Source organism: Heliangelus exortis, chromosome 11, assembly GCF_036169615.1.
Source record: "Heliangelus exortis chromosome 11, bHelExo1.hap1, whole genome shotgun sequence".
In the NCBI taxonomy this organism is placed as follows: domain Eukaryota; kingdom Metazoa; phylum Chordata; class Aves; order Apodiformes; family Trochilidae; genus Heliangelus; species Heliangelus exortis.
In genome coordinates, this window is record NC_092432.1 from 7,569,491 (window position 1) to 7,589,651 (window position 20,161).

The window sequence follows — 20,161 nt, forward strand, 5'->3', positions numbered from 1 at the left end:
AAATGAGGTTGATTACCAGGATCTCCACAAATGCTGGGACATGACTAAATGTCACTGGTTGCTGGGAGGCATTGGGTGTCTCTTTTGGAGGACATTAGGGCACAGGTATTTGCTGCCAAAGCTCTAAGCAGGTTCCAGCTATCACAGCACCTGTACAGCTCCTCTGGCAGTACAAAGAGGCTTTTTTTATAATGACTGGAATGAACTTCGGACACTCAGCTACCACAGCATTGTCTGGAGGCACAGTCCCCCCAGACTGGAGCACTGTGGTAGCACAGGGCACCCCCTGCTTCTCCGGAGCTTGGTGAGCAAAAGCTGATGCTCTCCTCAAGCAGAGGCATTGGATGGGACAGTGCTCTCTTCCCACCCCTCCCCTGGGGCCTTCATAACTTGTCCCTGCATCTGTTTGCTCACAAAAGAGACTGCTCTTGAATCTTTTCCATCTCTTCCACGTGCCACAGGAGTTGTACAGGTAAGCACCCTTCAGTTCAGCTGTATTTCCCTTGGGACACTGCAGATGCAGCAGGTGGAAATGACAAACACCTGGCCTCAAACTGGCCCCAGGGAAGCTTCACTAACAGCAATCACAATCTGCCACCAGCTCTTACCACCCAGACACCAGCGTAGGCATTTGTATCAACCCAAGAAAGAATATGCACTGTAACACAGAAACCACTTAATGCATCAAAAAGCCAATGGATTAAAAGGCTAGCATCCTAGTGGCTTTCATAAAATTAAGTTTTTTTAATTAGAAGCTCACAGGCAGCCTTAAGGAGCTGCTGTCTCTGGCCCTGTTGCTTGTTTGGGAAGATGGATGCTGCAAGATAGGATAAGCAATGGGCCTTGTAATGAACAACACCTCTACAGAGAATTCCTGTTGACCTTTTCATTAATTGTTCAATAGACTGAAAACTGTTAGTTACCAATATTAATAAAATTAGTGGCATTAAGGCATGGGATGGAAGACACATCCAAAATGACATGGGTTTTAAATCTGCAGTGACAGCCAAGGAGAACAAATCACACATGGACTTTGCCTTCTCCACCTGGTTTAGTTGAGTGTTTAAGGAGTACCTTGAGAAATCTGAACTATTATGTGTTGAAATGTTAAGTGATGCACTTGGGCGAGGAAAGTCCTAATCTAAGAAAAGCTCAAATGGCACCAATTTACTTAGTAAAGTAGAGAAAAAGGGTTTTTTTTTCTCTTTCTCTTGGCAAGCATCTCCATAGCACTCATCACTAGAGGACCTAGGATTTGCTGGATTGACAAACCACATATTTACATTCCTGGCCTCCTGAATAGCAGCAGTCTAAGAAAGCTGTGAGGAAATGATCTTGTATTAAGAGGAGCCCAAGAGTATTTTAAAAAACTCAGAAACCCAACAGAAATGTAGCAATTGCAATATGATTGCCCGATTTGATGTCAGATAAAGCTAAAAGGAAACTGTCTCAGGATAACTAATAATACTATTTGAGATTATTTACACTTCTGTTGAGTAAGCAGAAACATCATGAGAACTGAAGCAAACCTCTCTTTCTGAACTCCCCAGAGTTTTGCCCAAAATTTTCAGCTCCCAATTCTTACTCCCAACAACATCTTAATAAATGATCTGACATTTCTGAGAGCCAGCATTCAGACTGTGTAATTATGCCAACATTATTAAAATAATACCCCATCTGTCTTCAAGACCAGATTTCACAGCAAGCTGTTTGGGTCACCTGAGAAGGGAAAAATTATGTGAAGAATTTAAGGAAATATTGTGGCCGACAAAGTTGAACTGAGGGAGGAGCAATCCTTTTGAAGTAGTGGGCTCATGTAGCACTGCTGGATTTCAAGTAAACACAGACAGTCTTTAAAAAAAAAAAAGTTCATGAAATTAAGCAGTCTGACAGCAACTGGACAATCTTAATGCAGGGTCAGAAAAGTACTTTTGCTGATAGCAATTTCTCTCAACCTCAAATGGCCATAAATTTTGCCTTATGGTATTTAAGGCACAAATGGAATACTAAGTGAGTTATAATAAATTGCTTTTTCACATGCTTTAGGCTTAAAATACTGAAGTTTACACCAAAATCTCCCATTCACAGGGAGATCAGCATTACGATTAATTCCACATTACTATTAAATATGGGTTTGAACATAAAGCAATGACAAACCTCTCTGGCACTGTGGGGATGGCTGTGTTATTGTGCTAACCTTGCATCTTTTGGCTTGTCTGCCCTGGCTGTAACTTATCAGGAAGGCCGAGTAGCCATGAAAGATGCTGTGCTGCAAGGGCACCTGGGAGGTTCATCTCCATAAATCTGTTTACCTCCTCCTGGAGAAAGCCAAGCCCTGTCTGATAAACAGCTGGTGTTTATTTGTTTTAGGAGGTAGTGGAGTGCTAATCTGTCTTGGCTGTGCTGCCTTCAGCCCCTCTGACAAGGTGTATGCAAACTGCCTTCCCGTAAGTACCACTCTTTTTATTTCCTCCCCCCTGTACCATTAACTTACAAAAACAAGCCAACAAGATGATTCAAAAGAAGAAGCTATGCAGGAGCCACAATAAGACCTGACAGGAAAATAACCTGACTTGACAGTATGATGGGAAGCCATTCAAGGCCACGCTGTACCTACAGGAAGGATGTGAGCACACAAGATTTAAGTCATTCCAGTTTTAAATGAAACATCTTGCAAACCTTGTTATAGGATTACCACATTGCTGTATGACATAAAAGGAGAGTTGGGCAGATACCCCACCTTCCTTCTTGTCCATCAAGATTTAACACACAGAGAACGTGTTTCAAGCTCTTGCTTCTGCTGTTGCTGTGAGTAACACATGAACCACATCAGAAAACACTTGACCTGGTTGGAAATGCCCTATAACCTCAGTTCAGTGATGGTAACATGTAGCTAAGCAAGAGTATTAGCAAGAGGGTAAGCCTGGGACACTGCACTCACCTTTACAAATTTCCTCCAGAGCAAAAAGCTTTCCTTTTCTCTGGAAGAATCAAGGCAGAAGGGTTGCAGCTTTGCATCTGTGATGGGATCTTACCTAACCTTCTCTGAACCTTTTGCAGGATGGCTGACCTGATCCGTGCTTAAAGTGCACTCAGTCAGAAAAGTGGCTGTCTAAACCCAGCAGCTTCTTCCTCCTGGTGTTTGCTCCCATGCGTCCCTTAGTCATGTCTGCTCCTCTCCTCAACACAAGCATAATCTCCTTTGCTAACCTCACACCCGTGTGATATAGGGCAAGAAGAGGGAACAAGACTAATTTTGCTTTCCTCCAGTATCCTATGTATGCTGTGTCCTAATGGGTCACTTCTGCAGGGGCTCCTGGGATGGAGCCTGAAAAAGCCAGAACTTTTTCATTTAAATCACTGAATTACTTGTTGCCCATCTTTTACACCCATATTGCAGAATCTCTCTTGCTTGTGACAGGGTCAAGGCAAAAAGACTCCAGTTCAACCTCCAAATCCCAGGTAGCGAATACAGAGCTCGTAACAGACTGCAACAAAAACAGCCTTCTAATAACCATCACATTTCAATCACACGAGCAGGAATCACGAAGTTACACGGGTACATCTCATGAATCTAATTTTCCAATTATTGCCTCACTTCCAAATCAGTCCTGGGGGTCAGGTGAGGAAGAGGTGGGTTCAATGACACTATAAATTTTCTCTTTCAGATTCCCATCACAGCCAGCATCCTTAAAACCATGGTTTGATAATACTCTTGAAGCCTGGAGGCATATGATGAAGTGTCTGGACACAGATGACTACAGAGGGAGGTAAATGAACAAATCAGACTCCAAAGAAAGTAAACCACAAGCAGTGCCAGCACTTAAGTTACAGCAAAATGCAAAACTACTTCTTAAGCTGGAAGCACATTTACACCAGGTCTGAAATTCAAACTTCTTCAAATTTTTTTCAAACTCCTGAACAGCAGTCTATCTGGTTTCTGCATTTCTAGTGGGTTTCCTGTCCTTAGACTCTTAATTAATGAACAAGATGTAGACAAATATCTTGTCTGGCAAAACACAACAAATCTATAGAAATTTTTCCTTTTACTTTTGCCACCCTCTTTATCAGCAGCTTTCTCTTTAGCCTAGAAAAGGTCAATATCACTTTTCTATCAGTTTCTTTTCTCTTCCACTTGTGGCCCTGTGTTCCCTAGAGGTGGGTCCTTTCCAGCATGTGTCCATCACCAGCCCTTCCCTCCCTCAGTTTTATCACTTCACGTGATTTATTTTTTATTTTCTTCTTCTTCTCTATTTCTTTTCCCTCTTGCTGTTCAATCCCTGTTTTTAAACTGACTTCTTCTAGATATGTTTTTAGGTTGTCCTGATTTGAGTCTGATCCTGGGCTCTTTGGTAAAGGTCTTGATTTTCATAAGCTTCTAAAGCCTCATTTGCATCAACAGCACTTAATAAATTATAACAACAATGACATTTTTTCCATAGCAGCTGAGTCATTTTCTGTAACAACTAATTTATGCCAAAGAGTTCTCTTTTTTCTTTATACTTAAGTTGTCCATGAAAAAGTAGCAAAGTTCTCAGTCAACATGATTTGTTCACTTCTTTCTTGACTTACTGCTAAAATAATTCTTATGAACAAAATGTTCATAGCTCCCCTGCTCTGTGACCACTAAAATAAAATAAACAAAACTTACAATTTACACTTGAAAATCTTGTCATTAATAGATGTAACTACCAATAGAATGACTTTCATGTCAGGCAGTCGATTGCAACCTGGATATCAACCAGACATGTCAGTGAGTTACCTGATGTACCTGATCAGAGCAAAGTGTGCAGATCAGGTAAGAAAAGATAAAAAAATTCTTTCTGCTGGAGGTCTGATAAGTCATGGCTCTCACAGATCTGTCTCACAGGGAGAGAAGATAATGCATAGGCCAGCTGCATGGAGTATGAGGCTCCCTCCTGGCCTGGTGAAAATGCATCAAAATCAATGAAAGGTATTGATTTCAATTACAGACTGCTGTGAAGTACACATAAACAAAGGGAGAATCAGTCCCATATAATCTGAAAAAATGGAGACATAAACAGCCTCCAAGTAGGAAGCCTTCTAGTTCTGGTGGCTTCTCTCTCAGTTCTGACATGAGCCACCTCTGGGAAAAGGTCTGGATACTCACTTCAACAGCTGGGCCCTGTGACCTGATGCTGGTTCTTTACCAAGTTCCTCTGTCAAGGCACCCTTCTAGGACTCAGCTTTCAGAGCTGTGATTATAAGCATCAAGCAGTTCAGACAGTCCTTTCAAACAGACCTCAAATCATGAAGATTTTTGTAAAGCACCTCTGAATCTCTGTGAACTTTGTGGAGCTTTTGGCTGAGCCACCTGGATTCCAACACATGGGTGCACCAAGGTCCTTCCCCCACTTCCCACCTCACTCAGACCTTTCTCTTCAAGCTGAGGTCAGTATTTCAATTTCACTAATTCTGCATGACAGTTCTAATAGCCTTTAGTGTGTATGTCCACACAAAAAAATGGAGGGAGACTTTCTCATGCCTCATCAATCTCTCCTTTGGCCTCAATGGAAACAATCTGAAATGCAAAGGACTGTCTCCCTTTTAGTGTGTTGCCCTCTCTTTGCATCCTTTCAGAGGCTTTTCAGTCTCCAACATACCAACATTGCCTTCAGAGTCTCTCTTCAGACTGCTTTTCATGTCTTGTATCTTATCAAAATGCTGGCAACTTGCTCCCAGGAAGCCCCTGGTGCCTGAGTACATTATCAAACAGTTGTGATCATACTCATTCAAAAAGACCTTAAAAGACAATGACTTTGTTTCTGCTGTTGCTAGCATTTTCTAACCAGTCCCTTCATTCCCTGGGAGCAGCTGCAAGGCCTGAGTGCAGGTCCCAGATGTGAAGGAAGCATCACTGCCCAGTTGACCCCGCAGACCCTGAGCAGATGCAGTACATGCTGCTAACTCAACCTTGGTAAAAAGTTGCAGGCCTTGACCTGTTTAGCAGGATAATCTGGGCTATAAAAATTTAGCCAGGAATACAAATCTACACCAGGAGCTGACACTCAGTGTAATCAAGCTCAAGAAAACAGAAGAGCAACCTCTGCAAGCCAGATTGACAATGCTTTGAAAATACCTTACATCCACCCCTGCCAAGCACACCTCCAGAAATGAGGACGCCAGCAGCTCCTCTGGCTTTTGCTGTTGCAAAAGCAGGTGGAGAGGAAGGAAGGCCTGACCCAAAGGGTTGCCTTCCACTCACCAGTTAACACCAGAGAACTGCTTTTCTGCAAACCAGCCCTTGAGCTCCACAGAGCAGTTCAATGAGCAGCAATGGAGTGAAGGGATTAGCACCCCTGTGCTGCTGGAACATGAGCTGCTCCATCTCTGCTGCAGCACCAGCTCCAGCTTCAGCCACACAGCAGCCACCAGAGCTAAAGGTAGGTGTAAAGGGAGGGAGAACGTGTTCCTGCAAAGCTTAAAAGCAAACCAACTCAAACTCTCATTTTCTTAATAAAAAATTCTGTAAAATAACCATGTTAGAACATTCTTGGCACCACCCCACAAATGCTTTTTAAGCAAAAACTGCTGTCCCACCTTAAAACCACCTGATGCTCTTGAAAAACAAAACATGATTTCAAGCTCTTCTATCCATTTCAGTCCCATAAATCTGATTGATAACCACTTCATAGTTATTTTATGAAGAGAGCAATGTAAAGTGTCCCATCACTGCTGAGTGCTGCAGCCTCAGTTGGGACACACAGCATCACATGGTCCTGTGGCAGCACAGCCATCCTGAGGACATAAAGAAAAAGAGCTGCAGGCTCCTGCACATCACCCCCAGCACAGGTTTGACAAGGACCTTAGCACCAAAGAAAAAAAAACATCTAAGACATCTGAGCCTTGTCCAGCAGCAAGCTCTTGCTAACTTTAAGACAGCAACCACCTCCTCCTCCTTCTGCAGATTTGCAGCTTAGCAAAATTACTCAAGCAAGACCTCATTATAACAACAGGAACCTTCCTTGATCCACCAAGGTAAATCACTTCATCTATGTTCTTGTCAATGGCTTTTTTTTAGACCTGGCAGACTTCTCAAAAGATACTCAATGTTCCCAAATGTCCCTGCAGCTGCTGGGCTTGGGGTTAGGGAGCAGACATACAGCTGAAAACAAGTTTCCAGTTGTGCCCCAACCCAGACTCTGCCTTGGCCCAACCTGCTTGTGCCCAAGGCACATACCAAGCTCAGGACAGACACCCTGGTCCCCCCTGCTGCTGTCACCTCTGCAGAGCCTGGGTGCAGGTTCACCAACTCCTCCTCAGCTGGCTCCCAAGGGAACACAAAACACTACTGATGGGACAAAACCTTATTATTAACATTCCTGACAAAATACATAAAAACTGACCAATGATTCCCATTGTCTGCTGAACCTTCTCAAATAATTTCTGGGTGACACTAGGCTGCAAAACCAAACTACCCGTCCACTTTCAGCAGTCTCTCCTTAAGCATCCAGCACCAAATTTGCATCCCAAGGGGATACTCTGGCTCTGCCTTTTGTATACAAGGATTAACTACTCAGCTGGGCTCTGCTGAGAAGGAAGAGTAAGCTCATCAGGAAGCAGACAGAGGAGGGATGGAGTGGGCTGTAGAGGTCTTTGCATTGGGTGAAATGCTCCAGAGCCCCACGACAACATATCACAAAAGGGACCTTACCAAACATAGTGCTCAGCCACTCCCTGGTACACTTCATCAGCTCTTGGAAACAGGGACTGGGATTCTTGGCAGGGTGGGAGGAAAAGGGAAAGAGAGAGGGGGAGTCTTTCTGGTGAACGTGTTTTCCTTCCACCAGCCAGGCCGCTAAGTCCCCTGCTGCCAAAGCACTCAGAATAAAACATTAATTCAATACCACACATTTAATTACACATTATTTGAAAGTGAATTTATTTAACAGAGGAAAATAGTCTTCAGAGAGCGTCTGCCTCCCTCAGACTCATGCGTCTGCAGGGAAGGGGCTCAGAGAGGAGATAGGAGGAATAATGGTGTGTTTTACATCAGCAGCCAGTGCAGTTCAGTTCATCCCTTCAAAAGAAGAGATTTAAAGAGATAGAGTTGTGTTTTGCAGGAACTTACCGGGTGATCTGATTTTCCAGCTAGTTTTCACTTGATTGAAAAGCTCTGCTGCAGACAGATATCACCTGTCAATCTTTTTTCTTATTTTTACAAGGGAAGGGAGGTATTACTGGGGAAGGGATGGAGGAAGGTTGGCTGCCCCTCGAGGGACCATGCAGTAGTCAGATTTTGGGCTTAAGGCTTTAACAAGGCAGTAATCAGACAACAGCATCCTCACTGCCCAGATGGATAAGCAGAAGAAATCTGTAAGAGACTAGGTCTCAACAGCAGCCTCACAGCTTTGAGACCATCTCCCACCAGGAAGAGGGAGGCTTACCTTCTGCCCTTGAGGTCTCAGAGGCTCTTTACTACTGGTTTACTCAGCCTGGGAGTTCACTGCCACATGACACTGCTTTAGGCAGCATCAAGCTTCTAATATCTCCAGACAAAGCTCCACTGCAGAGAGATGGGGACCCACTCCATTGCCTGGCACAGGCAGCAGTCCCTGCTCACCTCTGTGTCAATCATGCTAAGATGCCGAGTCATAAAATCACATCATAGGATCATACGGGTTTGGAAAGGACCTTGAAGATCTTCTAGTTCCAACCCCCCTGCATGGTCAGGGACACCTCCCACTAGACCAGGTTGCTCCAGGCCCTGGCTGTGAACATTTTCAGCAATGAGGCATCCACAAGTTCCTTGGGCAAGCTGTGCCACTGTCTCACCACCCTCACAGTGAAGAATTTCTTCCTAATGCCTATTAAATCTACCCTTTTCCAGTTTAAAGCCATTACCCCTTGTCCTATCACTACACATCCTTCTAAAAGTCCCTCCCCAGCTTTCTTGTAGACCCCCTTCAGGTACTGGAAGGTCACTCAAAGGTCCTTTGTACAGTGGAGTTTATTCTCGGTGAACTCAGTCTGAGCTTTCCCCTTTGCTGTCCTCAACAAATTGCAGGTTTTGGCACCCCTGCAATGACCCCACAGGAGGATGTCACTCAGGGCTGGGTTAATTGGCTCATGCCAAGATAGAAGCCTTTCTCCACACCCTCATCCCTGTGCCGGCTCTTCGTCCCACTCCTTAATTTGAGAGCAGCACCAAAATCTCCTTCATTTTTGCAACAGCTGTGATTAGACTGCAGTATCAAGACAGGCAGGCACAAAAGGTGCCATACATCACCCCTGCTAGCACCCAGTGCTCCCTCCAGTGGGTAACAAGAGAGTTTAACCCAGTTAGTACTTACCCCCACAGCAGGGATGTACATCTCTGACCAACAGACATCTCATGGTCAATCTTTTTTGGCTCCATCAGCCAGATCCTGCTGGTGCCATCCTTGGTCCAGCAGTCAACCTCAGAACCACCCTGCAGTTTGCTTGCACATTCAGGTAGATGCTGCAGCCCAGGTCAGATCAGATTACAACATTAAGCTTTTTCTGACAGTTTTGAGGATTTAAGGTGTTTTTGATAGTACTGTTTCAAAATACTCTTCAGTCTCTGGCCTGATCCATGGTTTGAAGGATCTAGCTACAGGCACATGCTGCTTCTGCCTAGTTCAGCTCTGTTGTCATTGTCTTCCCTAACAGCTTCACTTCTGACCTTAATGTGCCCCCACCATAAAGGCTAAAATTCCCAGGTATACTGAATATCTTCTCAGGACTATGTGACTATTAGAAGGGTGGCAGGAAAGAAAGAGAAATGCTTTGGAAGTGGTTTGAGTGCCAAAATACAGCTGTGGTGCCTAGTGCAGAACACATTCCGAACATAGTAAGAACCGGCCCCAAAACTGGGTGCAAAATAAATAAGTATTTTTAGAAGAAGCTGAGTTCCCACCAGATGTAGAACTGTGGAAAGACTTCCAGAAAACTCCGCTGTCACAGAATTTCTGGGCTGTCTCAAAGCAGGAAATTTGGTGAGGTCTTCTATATTTTCCAGTGAGAGCTCCATGGAAGCCGGAAATGTTTCTGATTATTGTCAGCCTCACCACTGTCCCAAAGAAAAAGCATAATTTTGGAAAAAATATAGTATTTTCTGCTCTTTTTTTTCTTTTTCTTTTGCTCCTGGGGTCTCTGGGTACCTATGTCTTTTCTTGCCCCATGCCAAGCATTCTCCCATCAATTTCTTTTGTTGGTCATTAAACAAGTGGCTAATGCAGCCAAACTTATGGAACAAGAAAATTCCAGAAGCGAGGCCATATGGAGTGAAAACATGAGGTGTTGAAAGACAGATCTCAGGCTCAAGTTATGATTTCATTAAAAAGCCTCTCCAATTTGCCCTATTTCCATCTCTCCCTTTCCTTCCCGCCCCCTCCAACTCCCATCCTCACAGGACCAACACAGGAGCTATGCTTACATCTATGGCTTGATGAGGTGTTCCCTTGGACTCATGTTTTCCTAACACCTTAAAGGGACCTTGTTCCATCTTTGTTTCTGCCTGAAGTTTACTTGGCTTTTTCCCTACTTCTTCTGTCCGCACAACCCCAACCCTTTTTCCATCTTGCCAGCTTCTTCTGCAGAAGAAAGCTCCTGAAGGACGAGTAACATGAGACAGCTCTGCCTGCTGGGTTCTAAAATTACTGTGGTTTGGGTGATTTCAGCTATTGTTATGAGGAATAGAATTATCTGTATAATGAATAAAGAGAAGGACGGATACTACAAGTGAATTACCTAATCTGAATGGGAGAGCAGCTGGTTCTTGCTTAGCTCTCAAGGTCTGTGTGTAGTTGGAGCTTCCTGTAGTCCTTTGGTCCAGTCACAGGCAGGATGCAATAAAGGTTGGACTGGTGCTCTTGTGATACATCCCACAAAGAGAAATCCACCTCTCATCTCAGGTCTCTCTTTCTGCTGAAATGAGCATGGTAAGAGCAGGGTGGCTCTAAGAAAGAGAAAGGAGTCTACTGGTACACTGGGTCCATCCTACAGAAGAAGACCTCTGAAGGGCAGTGTTTGTCAATGAATTAACTCCAGAGCTGCTCCACAGAGGGATCTGACACTGGCTGAGCAGAGGCAGAGGTGCCAACACCATCTTCTCCTCCTTGTTAGAAATGGAGTGCTTTGTGGAGTGTGAGGACAACCAGAAAAAGTCCTCCAAGGCTTTGGAAAATCTCTCATCATCATAACTTCAGGACTATTTAAGGAATCTCTTGTTAGGACATTGCCCTTCCTTCCCTGCTGGAACTGCTTTCTCATATCCTCCCCATGTCCTGCTTTTATTACAATTATAAAGGAGAATCCGTCTTGGTTTATTGCCTCTGACACTCCCAGTATGGGGAGAGTAATAAAACTCTGTACTTTTGTCCATTTTGACCAGTCTGTCATCTTTCAGCAATGTCTCAGGTCATTATGAGCCAGATAGTAGGGGTGAATTTTCACAGAAAAACATCAGAAACTTCATTGCACACAAGAAGGTAAAAAAAACAAAAGATCTTACAGTTTTCTTCTGTGGCAAAACATTAGTGTCTGCACATGGGGAAAAATACCCAGTTAATTTTTCTTAAGGGCCCTGGTGAGACTCAAGAAAATCCTCTGCAGTGCTGGTAGCCTCAGAAGACATGGTTAATTGCAGATGGTGAAAAGGTGCATGTTCAGCTTAAACCAAACTGTGTGTGAGGACTGGATGATTGCTAAATTGGTATTTAAGACTCATGGGGAAGGCAAACTACCACGATCTTCAGCAACAAAACTGAGATTGTATATCTATATCTAGATATATAGATATACATTTATATATATATCTTATATATGGTTTATCAGCTTCAATTTAAATTTGTATACTGATATGAATAAGAACATCTTGCTAATGGAAAGGACCAAAATAAGCAAGATTGCTGAGAAAGGAGGGAAAGGAAAATAATGTTTTGTAGTTATCTCAGAATGCTAAAGCATGAAAAAGTATCTCCCAAGGCTGCCAATAGCAATTTGTAGATGAATACATATGGGTGCCACTGCAAAGTACACAGCAGGGAATAATGGTGGAAAGATCTCTGATACACCATTAGCTGCTTCTCCACACCAGGGTGTGGGTCTCATTTAGGTTGGGTCTCATTTACTCAGGAAATGTCTTGAACAGGAGTATATATGTTGCTTTCCTGAATTCTCTCAATTGGAGAGCCCACATCAGATGTTGGGATGATAAAATGGAAAAATCAGAGGTCAGTAAATCCTGTTTCATTATTGCAATCCAAGCCTGGAAAATTAGTCCAAATTCAGCTTGTATGATAAAGGTCACCTTGATGTCTTTTCTTTATCAATCAGAGTTTAGATCAAGTCACAACCTTTTCCCAGGACAAATATTTTTAAAGCAGGTAATGGACAAACGTACCCAGATCAATATCTGAGTTCAAATGAGCACCTGAAGTTCAAAACTTCAGACTTCTTGCAGTTGCACAACCTGGCCATGATTCACCACTAACACAGCTCACATCAAGTCATCTGAGGTCTTCAGACTAGAAACTGGACTTGTAGAGAAAGCAGACAAAATTTAAAAATAATGAAGGAAAAAAATAATTACCAAGTTGTTCAAAATTACATCTTCATTTCTGGAAGGAGTTTAATGAAGGAAAAGATTCCCATGCTGTCCAGTTTGCTTCATTTATCCTTTCTTCTCAGATTGCACTGTGTGTTTGTTGCAGTAATTGCAGTCTCCCTGTGCCATGTCTCCTCTGGTCTGGGTGCTCCCAGTATTGCAGGAGGGTTAAAGGGGGCCTCATTCACACTCCAGTTCTCTTCTGTTGCTTGGGGTTCCTCTCTGAAACACCTCCCTAGTCAGGAGAGGCACTGGGAACATTTGGGACCTTGGCCACAGGCAGCACTGGTGAAAAATGACCCATGTCCATGCTGTTACAGCAGGAATGACACTGGCTCCTGCTTTTCAGTGTCTCCTTGTGGCTTGTTAGCAGACATTACAAAGAACACAGATGAATTAGGACTGACCTCCAGGACACATCACTTTCAACCCTTTCCAATTGGAAACACTTTTAGCAAGAGCTCCTTCGTGTCTCATACTCTTAGGGCTCTTACTTTAAATCCTACACCACTACTTCTACCTCCAGTCATTAATCTCTGGTGCTGGTCCTTGTCAAATACTTGCTGAAAATCTCAGTGTACTATATCCACTGATTTTCCCTTATATGTAGTGGTGGTCAGCTCCTCAGGGAACACCAATGGACTAGTTGAATGTGACCTCCCACTCCTTCAAGCCACATAAGTTTGGCCTTCATGGATCCTTGACTCAATGATTCTTTTCCAGGTTTCTCCCACAACACCCCTTAAAATGGAAGAAGATTTAAAAGAATTTCTAAGAGCAAACACTGAACTTACTGGTCTGTCTCTTGTCCCTGTTGTGTGAATCACCTTCCAAGTTTCATCTATCTGCCCCATTTTAGGCAAGCAATTTAAAATATCAGCAAAGAGCCTGGAAAATCATGTGTATGCCCACAGTTGTGTATGTTATGGGATGTACCTGTAGAGGATGCTCACCTTGTCTTTTGCCCTTCAGTAGCTGGCCACTGATATGGGAATATCTTTTTCTTCATCCTCTGTAAAGCTGGATGCAACTTTGGCAGATGAAAAAATATTTAATAATCCTTCTCTCCTCTTATCACTGATACAAGCTGACTTTTGTTCTGTCACCAGTGTGTGTTCTCCATATATCACTCTCAAGATAAGCACTTTTTCCTCTGTATCCTCAACACCAGCTCACTGTTCTCAGAACTCCAAACCCCTGCTTGCTCTGAGGCCAGCTTCACTGACTCTCAGAGATACTTATGTGCAAAACAGCCTTGTCTGAAATACTCCTTCAGCATCTATATGGAAGCTGCTTTCCATTCTTTTTTTTTTTTCTTTTTTTTTATTCCTTTGTCCTCCTGCTTTCTTCTTCCTCCTCTCTCCTTTCACTGTGATACTTCAAGCAGTGCCCCATCACAGCCTTTATTTCATCCTTAGCCAGCCTGGCTTATGTCACTCCTTTCACCCCCTCTTTTATTGTCTTTATTTTTACTAGACTGAATGTTTAGCTCAGCCTTCCCAATTGTATCTTAAAGACCTGCATTAACACCTAGCCAGCTTGCTTCAACTCATTTTACATTCCCTGCAAGCCTGCTCCCTGGAAGGCCAGTGGTTTTGTACCAGCTGCCCTTTCTGCAGACCCTCCTCAGCACTCCAGCTCTGCAGGGAATGTAATCACAGCATCCTAGAGGCTCTTCAGTTTCAAGTGTATTTATTACCGCTGCTCAATTTCCTTTAATCTGTCGTTTCTCCTTCCCCCCCCCCCTCACTCCTGCCTTCTTTTCACTGAACTGTAAGTGAACTGAAGGAGGATTCCACCTCTGGCCCTCCCAGGTCATCCCTTCCCTGACTCAGGTTGGGTGACTTGGGCACTGATTATCACTCGTTACCCTCGGGGCTTAACGAATGCACCGGGTCCTGTACAAAAAAGTGCAAATGTCACAGACAGCACCATCTCACTGGTGACCCTTCGGAACTAATTGAAGAAGAGAAGACAGCATTTCATGCACAAATTGCCTGTATCATCAGCACCAAGATGGAAATAAAGAGTGGGAAACTCTCTCAGGCCTGTCTGAGAGAAGGAAACCTTAATGACAGAGAGTGCCCCTGTCTGCCAGAGTCTTGTAAAACAGCTTAATTTGGGGGAGTTGAACCATGTTTTTATGTAGAGGATGCGTGTCCCTGTGGTGACAAGGTTGAGTCTAAAGCCTCAAACATATCTTTAAACGAGCTGAAACATCCAGAGAAGCTCCAGCTGATGTGAAAGACACCAGAGTGCCTACCTGTACGTTAAGCTGTGTGAGCACACACACAACTTGAGGTTTAATTGGTGTATTAATGTATTAAAGCACTGACACAAACAAACAGGGACTGCTTTCATAAGCTACAAAATCCTTGCGTACAACTGTAATTAGCTGGGTTTGTTAAACCACTTAATAAGCCATAGATAGTATGTGCCTGATGCCCCCACGCCTTGGCTCAGTGGGGAAGACAGGCAAGTGCTCAAACATGAAATCAGTTCAGATCAGTTCAGTTTAAGAAACATCATTTCAAGCTCCCCACTTGTCTCAGTTTCCCTTCCTGAAAAGGGCCTCCCAGCCACAGCCTTAGCCACAGCAAGTCTGACTGATCACTGACTGCAAAAGTGCTCTAAAAACTTTCCAGAAGGACAGGTACAGAGAAAGGGAAGCAAAGCAGTGGGATAAGACACTGTAGACAGCATTTCTCAGAAGATCCCAAAGCTGTACAGACTAACTGCAGATTCATAGGAGTCCGTTCTTCTTTGCCATCCCGTCCTCCCAACTCACTACACAACAGTTTCAGAGGAGCAATCTCACCCCTCAGCCTCAAGGGTGGGGGGAAATGCATCTCCCTGTACTTTACCTGGGTTAATTATCTGGGCTCCAAACCTGGAACCTGCTGGAATGGTGAGTGTACAAAGCTCCCTGAGGAGATACCTGATATGGTTAGAGAAGGGGAAGAGGTTTTCACATCCTCGCTCCATGACCTGACAGCTCCCAGGCTGCATCTGGTGATTTCCAAGGAAAGGTGGGAAGGGAAATCACTGGGAGCATCGGGAAGAAAGCACCATGTCAAACACAGGGAGGGTTTACCTTCTGAAATATTAGGCTTCTTTCCTTGCATTCTTCTTTTGGGTATTCTGGGGAGGAAATACCTGAAACTGGAACCAGGTGACTGAGCAGAATCAAGAATTCAGCAGTGTCTGAGCCTCCAGAATGTCAGTTTGGATGGAGTATGGAAAAGGGAATACACTCATATACAACACAGGTGCTACCTCAACTTTCACCAGCTCATGGAGTGAACCAAAGTAACAAGAGCCAGGAAACCATCCAAATCACAAGCCCAAAAGCTTTCTGTCTAAGGATTATGCTGTGATCACCCTTTCTTCACTCCTTGAGGGGTCCCAGGAAAAGTCAGCACAAACACAACCAGAGCAGGTGAAGACATCTCTAAGGTTACTCAGCATCTCTGAATGAGGAACAGGCAACCAGTGCCTTAGTTTTATCCCAAATTCCAGCTTACCCCCACAATGCCATCACCAATCCACACACTCCCATGCAGTCCATCTGGCTATTCCAGTACCCCCTGAACTCTCCCCAGCACATCCCCACGCACACCACCAGCTTTCAGAAACCAGGCAGAGAAGCTCCTTGAACACCTCCTCCACTCAAATCCACCACCAGCACTTGCAGCTCTGCAGTTATGCCTAGATCCCAACTGGATTTTTCTTTTCATCTTTGTTCTGCCTACAATTCTAGTGCTGAACACCAGGTCTGCTGCCTTGGAGCTTCCTCCAAATGCTGCATTCATCCATTTTTAAAGGTAACCTTCCAACTTTAAAGGAAGTTAGCAAGTCTCACTGTCTTCATTTGCCCTCTCCTTCTTTTCAAGTTTGCTCCTTATTATGAATTAAAAAGGGGCCTGAAAAGTTTCTCTATTAAAAAATAAATAGAAACAGCATGTTTTCAAACAATTTCTCTCCCAGTTTTTGCCACAGCTTTCTTGGGTGTCACGGTGCTTGCTTGCTGCAAACTATCAGCTGCCAGCTCTGATGGTGGAACCTGCCTGGGGATTTGGATTCTACCCCCATGGGCATCTGCCATCCCTACCCCACCAGTGGCTTCCCTCTCCCCTCCTGTTGTTACTGCTATTTGGCAAAGCAGTGCCCTGAAATGTTCAGGGTGAAAAATAATCTTTGAAGGAGAGCAGGGGTGGAAGTGAGTTTGTTTTCAGCTTGGATCATAGTAGATTCCCAGGTTATATTGTGGCCTCATAAGCTCTCCTGCTGACACAAATGAAGAGCAGCAAATAAATGAAGTTCTCTTTATCTCACCTTGTTGTCAAAGCAGCCTCTTACAAGCCCTGGGGCCATATAGCAATGGAGAGGGGAGGTGTCTCCAGCCCTTAGCAATAATATTATTATTCTTGCCAATGAACTGGCCAGAGTAATTAAAAAGGCAGTAACAGAGCAACATGATAGTTTCCTGCTGCTGTGGTACAACGTTTTGCTATTTAATCAAGATAGTCAGGCCCTCGATTTTTACAGCAATACAACAAAACTAAGAAAGGAAAGTAAGATTTTATAAAATGAAAGCTTAACTTCAGCCCTTCTCTTAAATTACAAAATAAAACAACCAAGCCACAAAGAAAAACCAACCAACCTCTCTTCCATAAGTGTTTCTGCTTTTTTGGCTATGAGTTCTCGTGCTATTCAGGCTGCTTACACTGAATATTTCCCTTTGCCAAGAGGTCAGAACACCCCAGACCAATGCCATGCAGCCATGCTCTTGATCAGCATCAGCCCCTGTCCCAGAAATCACAAACATTTTGTGTGCTAGGGACATTTGGATGCCATGAGCCAGTCTGACATCCACAAACTCATTTCATGCTGACCACCAAGTGATCACAAATGAACAGGAGCTCTTATTCACAGCTGGCACAAGCCTGGAAGTGCCAGGCTCAGTCAGAAAGCAGCCAGCCTCTCTTTCCATTCAATTACATTTCTCCTGCAGCTGTTTGCCAGACCCAGTGACAACCCTTCAACCCTGCTCAACCCCAGAGAATACCTAAGACTCCTCCAGCCAAGCCAAGGTGCCTGTGCCATTCCCAGCAGCCCTGCTGTGCTCTCACAGTCTCACTAGGACATAGCCTTTACTCCTTTAAAAGACAGCCATCAAGATGCAAAGCAAGGCAAGCAGCTGATTAGGTTCTTGCTAAAATTATCTACTGATAGTTAGAGAGTATTTCAGATTTTTACGAGAAAAGAGAGCTTCCCAAAGCAAGGCAGAATCATGAAGAGAAGGTGCTACCAGGTAAAATTTAGTACAATAAATAATGGAAGGTTCCTTGCCTCATACCCTCGACTTTTTCTTAGTTCTGATGCTTGGTTTCATCTTTGGGCTATGAATGATTCATGGAGCCTTAAAATATATATAATCTATATCTCCTAGAACAAAGAGTCTTTTTTCAGGGTGTTGTGAGGGAACAAGGAGCAGCATGTGTGCTGCCTGCACTTGGGCTGGGATGTCCCTTGGGGAAGGATCCTTGTGGCTACCTGTTTCTTTCCAGATCCAGAGGCTTTTCTCAGCTTGAAGCTGAGCTCTGCAGGGTACCCCAGCTCAGTCTCTGTGACACAGAGATGTGCTTGCTGCTGAGGGGCTGAAGAATTGGCTTCTTTAATCATGCCCAGGACCAGCTAAGAGACAGGCTCTTCTCATTCACTCTTGGCAGCCAGAGTGTACAAACAGGCACTGTGGGGGATTTAAATAATTTATGCACATTTACAGATGAGGAAGATGCAGCAAAAACTTACCTGCATGTCACCGCCTTATCTACTGAGGACTTTACCATCCCGACTTCCAGATCTGCCACGGGCAGCAGATCACATTTAATGATTGTTTCTTCCCTTGGAAATCCAACACCACCTTTCCACCATCAATATTTCATTCCTACCGTGCATATAGACACAAACATACACACAGCCCTGCAACTGTGAACAGCAAACATCTACTTACTTTTCCAGGCAAGAACATCTTTTCAGGTAATTCCAAGGATGTGTTGTCAAAGTAACATCCTTCCCAACCAAAGAGACAGCCATCCTCTGGGGAACTTAAGCACGGGCCTGGATAAGATCTGGTGAAATCTCCAAGCCCGTGAAAATCCATCTTTAGTCAGAAGGGAGCACAAAGCAAGAGGGAGAGGTCCCAGACAGGGCAGGCTTGGCAGCAAAATCCTCCATGGCTTGTGTTCAGCAAGCTATGGGCTGCTTCCCTCCCCATGCTGGCAGACCAACATCCCAGGTAGCAGCAAACCTGAGCTTCATTGTGCCATAAACCAGTGGCACAGACATGCCCCAAAAGGCTGAACTGATCCCTTCAAAGGATCACCCAACTATGTTCCTGTGCAGCTGATTTGCTTTCAGTGGAGAACCAAGTTCCAGTCTATGCTGTCTACAGCTCCTGAGCACCACATTTCCTTTCTCCTTGGAATCTTAGAGATCCTCTTCGTCAGAAGGGAAGAAGTCAGTCCTTACCCATTTGAGTGTACCTGATGAAATCTTTTATGCTCAAGCATTTTCTTTATTTCCTAAAGGTGACTCTGGGTTTTGGCAAGAATATTCTCTTTCCCTTGTAAGTCTGCTATTGATACCAAACTGCCCATTTTCTTTGAGGTTCAGGCCCGCACCACTGAATCCAGGGAGGGAAATCTGGCACAAGATTAGATGCTTCACACATTACAGTCATGCAGAGGAGCTTAAGGCCCTAAAAAGAATAGTACCCAACTCCCAGGAGTCCCCTCTGAAGTTAACAGGATTAAACTGAACTTTCAGTCTAGTCACAGGACAGCATTTTCATCCAAGATGCACTGTTGAGAATTTGCTGCCTTCTTCTGAAGCTGTGGCTACAGATCTTCTGTTGAGATTGAGTGCCAAGTGTTTCCTGTGGCTGCAAAAGAGGCAATCCATCTGAAATCCATGCTCTGCTGGCACCACACAAAAGAGGTAAGGCACATCTGAGCCTTTTTTTGCTTATTGCCCACAAAAATGAGAGACTAGAGCTACCCCCAAACAGCCCCCCCTTGGAGTTCTGTGCTCCCCATCTTTCTAAAGGAACCAACAGTCCTGCCAAGCACTTCCCACACTTCTACCAAACCTGTTGGCACTCAAGCTGCCAGCCCTGGCCTGGGCTGTCAAAGATGGTGGGGGTTAACCCTAGTCTCCAGCAATACTTGGCTCTTCTGGTTTCATCTTTCACACGGTGCCAGAGCTGCAGCATTTCCAGAAGAGCCCTGCTAGTTCCTGAGCAGGGGCTGACAGTTTCTCCCTGATACCGTCTGATGCAGTCAGTTATCCTTTTTACGCATTTAGAGCAGATCCATCAAAATTATTCCTGCTAGAGGTCTGAATTTGGCATATTACACACAATAGGTCCCTGGAAGGAGAGAAAAAAAATGCCACTTACCTGTCTTTAAGCAGGTTCTTTCTCAGTCACTTGCAATGTCTGAGCACTGTGAGATGTGATGGCTCTGGGGGACGTGTACCTCTGGAGTTGTTCTAGCAGCACTGAGC

General features: G+C 44.3%; 1 protein-coding gene across 3 annotated transcripts in view; it reads right to left on the bottom strand.

Annotated features, from left to right (window-relative positions):
• NTRK3 (neurotrophic receptor tyrosine kinase 3) overlaps window positions 1-20,161 on the bottom strand; it is a 206,342-nt gene that overhangs the window by 42,179 nt on the left and 144,002 nt on the right. The gene's annotated exons all lie outside the window — the stretch shown is intronic.